Consider the following 6,964-nt stretch of genomic DNA (forward strand, 5'->3'; position numbering starts at 1 on the left):
CCATCGAAATCATACTTATTCCCTTCTTTTCCCTTGTGTTCTAGGACCGGCAAACCTTCTGAAACTTGACGCTGTCTTCCACTACACTTCCTCCAGTCCCCCAACTCCTGTTACTCCAGGAGAGGGAAGATGTCCTCAAGATCTTTGCCAAGGCCCCTAGAGTACTCTGTGTAGGCACTCAACTGAGGCCTGCAGCCAAATGAATGAAACTGATTCTTGGTCCATCATGATTAAAGGAAAAACCACTATGCAGAATAATTTATTTATCTGAAAAACAGAATAGAGAAGAAACAAAATCCAGACTGAAAAAAGGCCCCTGAGCTTCCAAGAGAGCAAGGGACTTCACACAGCCAGATTCCCCCTCAATTCTATGGCATGCCCATCTCCACCATCAGGACCCAAATATGCTTGGACATGTCTGGCAAACTGATGAGGGAGCCCATTGACTTTGAATCTGGGCTTTTTAGCTTCCTCCAAGAGGACTCTCCTCAATGTAAAAAAGGAATGTGGTACAATTAACTAATAAACCCAATCATCACAGAAACAAAAAGATTCCAGGTAACACATATTGACCATTACTCCAGGGACTCACCTGGGAGGAGCCCTCTGAGGGCATGTCCAGGTCCTACAGAGAAGAACTTTAGTAAATATTGACAGTACTATTTCCCTACATTTTAGGTCAAATTATCTGGGAATCCCTGCTTGAGGCCTCCCTAACGGAGCATCCCAAAGGAGAAAAAGTCATTATTTTCTCCTTACCCCAGCCAGGCACACACACAGCTTTAGTGCACTGACAGCTGGGAAGTTCAGCAGGGAACTTCTGTGTTTGGTAGATCAGAGGGAGAATTTGGGTTCCCCTAGGAGCAAGCCAGGCTTTTTCAGTGCTCAAAGGCAGGGCAGCCACCACCTGCAAAGAGCTCTGCTTAGGAGACTGGTACTTGAGCTACTCAGGTTCCATAGGAGTGAACCCATTCCCTCAGTGCTTGTTGGGAGGACTTTGTGGGAAGCCAATGTCCTGTATGTGCTTGGGTGATGACAAGACCTCAGTAGCCAGTAAGTTGGGCATTGAGGACCTGCTCCTTAGGGATAGCTTGGGTGTGTCCACATGGGTTGGGAAATTAGCATTTTAGAGAAAACATTCTGAGAGAGGAACTAGGAACTCTGTAAAAATCGGACTTTTAAAAGTAAGATAGACTTTGAAGGCGATTTCATTCAAATCTGTGCTTTTATAGGTGAGGAAACAGACTAGAAGGAAAACATGGGAGGTCATTTAGTTAAAAGGAAGACTCACTGTTGTTTTTCCTTTCCCAAAACAGTAGTACTAACAGTCCCGTTTCAGCGAATCCTGCCACAGCCATGGGCTTTTGAGCTGAATCTGGGCCTTTAGAAGGACCGTGGTGGAGTGCAGAACGGCTGATGCTACAAAGTCCATCATCGGAGCAAGAAAGAGATTTATTGCTCTGGAGATATTCAAGCCTACGGTTATTGATCTCCAGAGCAAGACGTCTACTCCAGGCACATCAGGAAACACCCACCCTCCTACCCGAAGTGCAGAATTCTGCCAGGAAATCTGCTTGCAGTTGCAGTGCCAGCCAGCTGGCCACAGGAGGCATTCTGGAAAGACTGCTCCCCTTAGAACCCCAAGAACACTTGAGTTATGTTAGCACAAGAATATACTTCTCTTTCCCACATGAGCCATACCACAGCAGCGAGTCAGAACAATAACCTACCCTTGGTGACCACCTGCAGGGATGGAAAAAAAAAGTAGACCCCAACCAGTCATACCTACAGTTTAAAGGCCCAACTCCCACCTGGTCCCAGAGGAAAGTTTGAAGGCCCTGTTCTAAGAACTCTCCAGCAGACCCAGAGAGAAATGGTGTGTGGGAGTCTCTTAAGCATTTCCTTACTAAACGACTCAGGCTTTGTTGCAAGCTTCTCCAGAAAGTCAAAATAATTTGGATTTGAAGAGTAGACATCCTAAGATTCAAAAATGGGTAACTTTGGCCCTAACACATAGTTAAAAAATAAAAATTAAAAAACAAAAGGAGGGTAACCACAGAGAAAGCTACGTTGGGGTCTAGACTTTACAGACCTGCCCCACTCCTTTTAAAAAAATAAATAAATAAGGGGTTTCGCTCTTTCACACAGGCTGGAATGCAGTGGTGCAATCATAACTCACAGCAGCCTCAAACTCCTGGGCTCAAGTGACCCTCCTGCCTCAGCCTCCAAGTATTTCGGACTAGAGGCATGTACCACACCTGGTTAATTTTTTATTTTATTTTTTGTACAGATAACGTCTGGCTGTGTTGCCTAGGCTGGTCTCAAACTCCTGGCCTCAAGCAATCCTCTTGCCTCAGCCTCCCAATCTGCTGTGATTACAGACATGAGGCACCATGCCTAGCCTCCCGCTCCCCACATCCCTTTTCTGCCAGTCATCCATCTGTGCAAACTAGAACCCCTTCATCCCTCACTTGGTTAAAAGAGAATACTTGCTTGGCCATTCATTTATTCATTCATGATCCATTTAGTGAGTCCCAGACACTGAGTTTATATCAGTAATGAAACCATGCCATGACATATATCCCTGTCCCCACTGAGCCCAAAGCATGTTGGAGATCTTGATGATGACGCCACAGGGCAAGAAATGCTGGAATTGGCATCAGTATAGAACAACAGGAGGACACACTAGGAGGTCACCTACTCAGTCTTGGAAGGTCAGAAAGAGCACTCTAGAGCAAGTGATGTTTCAACCAGAATCTTAAATCAATCTCTTGTGAAAGGCGAAGGTCGAATGGTGATATAAGGAGATGGTAGAATTACACATGGAGGAGACAACCTGTGTGCTAAAGTTCAGAGGTCAGAAAGGACATCGCTCATCCAGAAATCAAAAAGATTAAGCTGATCTAGATTAATGGAAAGAAAAGAACACAGAGATGGGAAGCCCTGGCCCAGGGCTCCAGTTCTGGCACAGCGATGCATTCACGTGAGTCACATCTCTTAGGGTCTCAGTTTCCTCATCCGTAACACAAAGGGATTGGCCTAGAAGACAATGGAGAATAGACGGTCATCAAGGTCCCATTTCTATGTTCCTGGCACAAAGGTCTTCAAAGGGACTCACGTTGGAAGGGCAAGAACAGTCACCTTGGTCTCCGTCTTTGGAGCTCCTCCATGTTCCTGCAGTCATGGGGACAGGAGGGCACCACGGAGGCAGTGGAAACTTTCCCAGGACTTGGAGCCACTGAAATTGCCACCGAGCCCTATTATCAGAGGGAGACATTTGTATAGTCCTTGTTCTTCGATAGTCTGTATCTGAAATGTTTTGTTAAACCTGGAAAAGGGCAAATACTCAGGTGTGATTACATGGCATGCTGAAAGAACTTTCAATGTCTAATGAATAAAAAACAAATATTGATTGGAACTTGTTAAAATTGTTGTGTATAGAATCAAAAGTCAAGTTTACCAAGGTTTTTAGACTTGTCCTATATATAGTAGGTGCTTAGTAATAATTTCAGCTTGATTTAAATAAATATATAATGCATCTAGTTGCCCTGATACTAGATATTTGTTACAGGGGACTTGCTGCCATTTGAATTCTTCAGCAAACAAACAAAAGATCTTAGTTTTAGGCTGAGTTCCCAGTGTATTGACTTAAACTCAAGGGATGTTTTTCTCCATGTAATTGATTTTCTTCTGACTAATAGCACTCGTGGCAGTGGTCAAACAAATGTCAATCAAGGCAAAGCCATATCATCACATCAAAACATGTTGTAATCAAGGTCATAGACCAAACTTATGCTTTATCTCTCATCTACCAAGGTCTTCGTGCCGTTTAAAACAACTGTTATACATACTGGAAGACACAGCTTAAGGGCAAACCGAATGAAGTACCTGGAGGAATTAGTCCATAAATGATATATTTGACAATTGATTTCATTTTTAAAAGAAGCTGCCTCCATTGTTAAATATACATGAAATAGGTTCCCTCTGCATAGCTATAACCCATAGTTTTTAAAACTACATCCAAGAACCATTTGAAATACATTGATAGGTAAGACTGCATTAAAAGAAACGAAGAAGTTAAGCTTGGGAAAATTATAGCTTGGTTTTGCAAAAACACATGTCAAGTCGCTGTGGCATCTGGTGGAAACATCACACCATAATCAATCAGACTGCGCGCCATTTCATCTTTACTCACCCCAAACAAGAGATGTGACCAGTGAAAGATATTGTTTAGGTGAAGAAATTCAGGTAAGAATTTCAAAGGCAAGAGAAGTTAAAGCAGTTAGTGTGAGCATTAAAAAAAAAAAAAAAAAAACCCTAAAAATCAGAGTAAGTCATTTGCACTTTTTAGACCATACATGTAACCAGAAAGTCACCATCCCACCTTCAGTTTGGGAGACACTGACATGAATCCCCAGACCATGTGTTCTCAAGTACCCTCTTTTACTGTTTGAGAGTGACCTAGGAGATGGCCAATAGCAGCTTCAGAAATCACCACAAGGGAAAACATTGATCTGGTGAGCCAAGACCCAATGGGAGCATCAGGTGGGTGTACTATCTGGATGTTATACGGCATGTCATATAGCTGATCATTCACAGCAAAACTTTACCAATCACTTGCTCAGTCATTAACCAGGTTGAAAGCCAGCCCTGTAACACTCAGTCCACGTGGGCCAAACCTCTACCACCTTTTAGAATCCCAGCCAAACTCTCATCCAACAAGTCACCCGTAGGGGTCTGGAAGCTTCTCAAACAAAATGTTTTCTTATGCTCCCTTTCCTGAACATTGGAGTGTTCAGCATAACCCACTAAGAGAGCATGCCTCAAATGGCTGCAAATCTTCTTAGATAGGTCTGCCTTTTCTGGCCTTAGGGGCAATTTTCCTTTCTAAGCTGACCAAGGCAATTTCCCCAGAACATTCTACTAGAGCAAGGACATTGAACAATTTGTCAAACCTCTCCCAGACACCTGCTATAACCTCATTCTAGAATCTAAATAGAAAACTCTATTTTCCCATTATTGTCCATGTAAGGATGGTGCATTTCTGCCCCCAAAATGTTTGGGATCTAGCGTAATATTTCTACTTGATTCTTAAAGATGACTGGTCAAAGAAAGTGAAGGAGAAAAGGAAATAATTCACAAAGAAAGCATAAATAATTGTTTGTTCCCCTCCTCCCAACCGAAAATTCTGTAAATGTGCATAACACAACATATAGAATATGTACCCAAATTTAGTACACACTTGCCATGTAATGATCCATATGTATTCTGGCATCTAAAGAAAACTGTGCAGCTATTAAATGTTAATGTGGTGCTTTTATTCTAGATGTAGAATTTATTTTTGCAACTAGGATCTTAGGTTCTAGATGCTAAAACCAGTGCAGGTCATTTTTATGTAGAAAGTTACACTAATCGTGATAATTCACTTCTACTAAATTGGCCAAAGAAGAAGAAAAAGAAAGACATTGGTATGTGATGTACTAGCTTTGAAAAATTAGGACAGTTTAAGGATCTGGTTAGAGTTTTCACATCCCCCTACCTAAAATTCCTAAATTTCATTATTATTCCATTATATTGCAGTCATTTTGGAGCAGATAATTTTACTGAATGATCAGGAAGCTGAAGAAATTCAATAGCTAAAGAAGAGTACTCATCAAAGGAAAAATGTTCTAAATTACCTGTTGAAACTCTCCTTTTCAAAATGTTCTAAGGGAAAGAATTGTTCACATAGAAATGTTCCTGATAATGATAATTTAATTTGTGAAACTCTTCATAATACACCACCTTTGCATACATTATTACTTTTGACTTTCCCAACAACCCTGAGAAACAGGCTGAGGGGCAGTCATTACTCTTTACAAAGGAAGAAAGTACAACCGTCAGTCTTAAGGTCGGAATCAGCACTCAAATCAAGAACTGTTGATTTGGGATTTCAGTGCTTTTTTCATATTTCTGCTGCTACTTTTTAAGAATCAGATAATGGGTTCATTAAATTGTGAGTCCTTTCAAGAATAACTATACTTGCAGGCAAATCGCATCTTCAGAATAAAGCTGCCTACTTCCTTGCAAGAGAGTTCATAAAACAGGCTTTTCCTACTCACTCTTACTGCCAGCAGCGAGACATAAAACTTGAAAATGTCTTCAAGGACTAAGTTAGAATTTTGATGCTGTGAGCCCTTTAAATACCCCATTGTCTCCGAAGAGAAGGACAATCCAGTCTTTGTACTGCCAGGGCATTTTTCATCTAACCCAGATCCCTGGAAGGCCCCCATTCCTCAGAAGGGCTGTTGTCTTTTTCCTGCCACAACATCAGTGCGACATATCTCACACTTAAGACGGCAGCCTACTCAGTCCCCATTCATAGATTCCTCTGGAAATTAATGTCCGCTACTACCACCCCCTCAAAAAAAGAAAAAAAAACCCACCCTTTTGGCTTTGTCAAAAGAGTTATTGGAAATGAAACTTGTGAAAAACCCTTACTATGCAATGTGAACCCAGACAATAATGTTTTGTAACAGTTCTGTTTGATGTGTACTGATGGGAATTAATCATTTTAGTTAACAGAATTGCTCTTTGTTATGTAAACTTTGTAAAGTCCGTCTCATATGACCTCTTGCATTTGGGGAATCCACTGTTCAAAACTGTCATCTTTCTGTGGGCCAGCAGTATTCCTATGGCAACTTCTAGGACCAAATTACCACTTGACCTCAAAATTTGTCCTGCTGCTGGGTTGGATGCCAAGCCAAGCAAAGACGAAAATACTGTAAAATATGTACACACACAAATCCCATTCCCCAAGAGCTGATTAAGTGGAATGAGTATTTGTTTTCTCATTTCACCTTTTCACAGATAGCTGGCCTCGATAAAAAATGACCACAACTCCCAAAATACATTTCTAGATTAATACACTTCTGTTCACTTTAGATATCTGTCTCTTCTATATGTATACATTTAGTCCCTTGGA

This window comes from Carlito syrichta, unplaced genomic scaffold (genome assembly GCF_000164805.1).
Source record: "Carlito syrichta isolate Samal-C Ts95f unplaced genomic scaffold, Tarsius_syrichta-2.0.1 Scaffold315490, whole genome shotgun sequence".
In the NCBI taxonomy this organism is placed as follows: domain Eukaryota; kingdom Metazoa; phylum Chordata; class Mammalia; order Primates; family Tarsiidae; genus Carlito; species Carlito syrichta.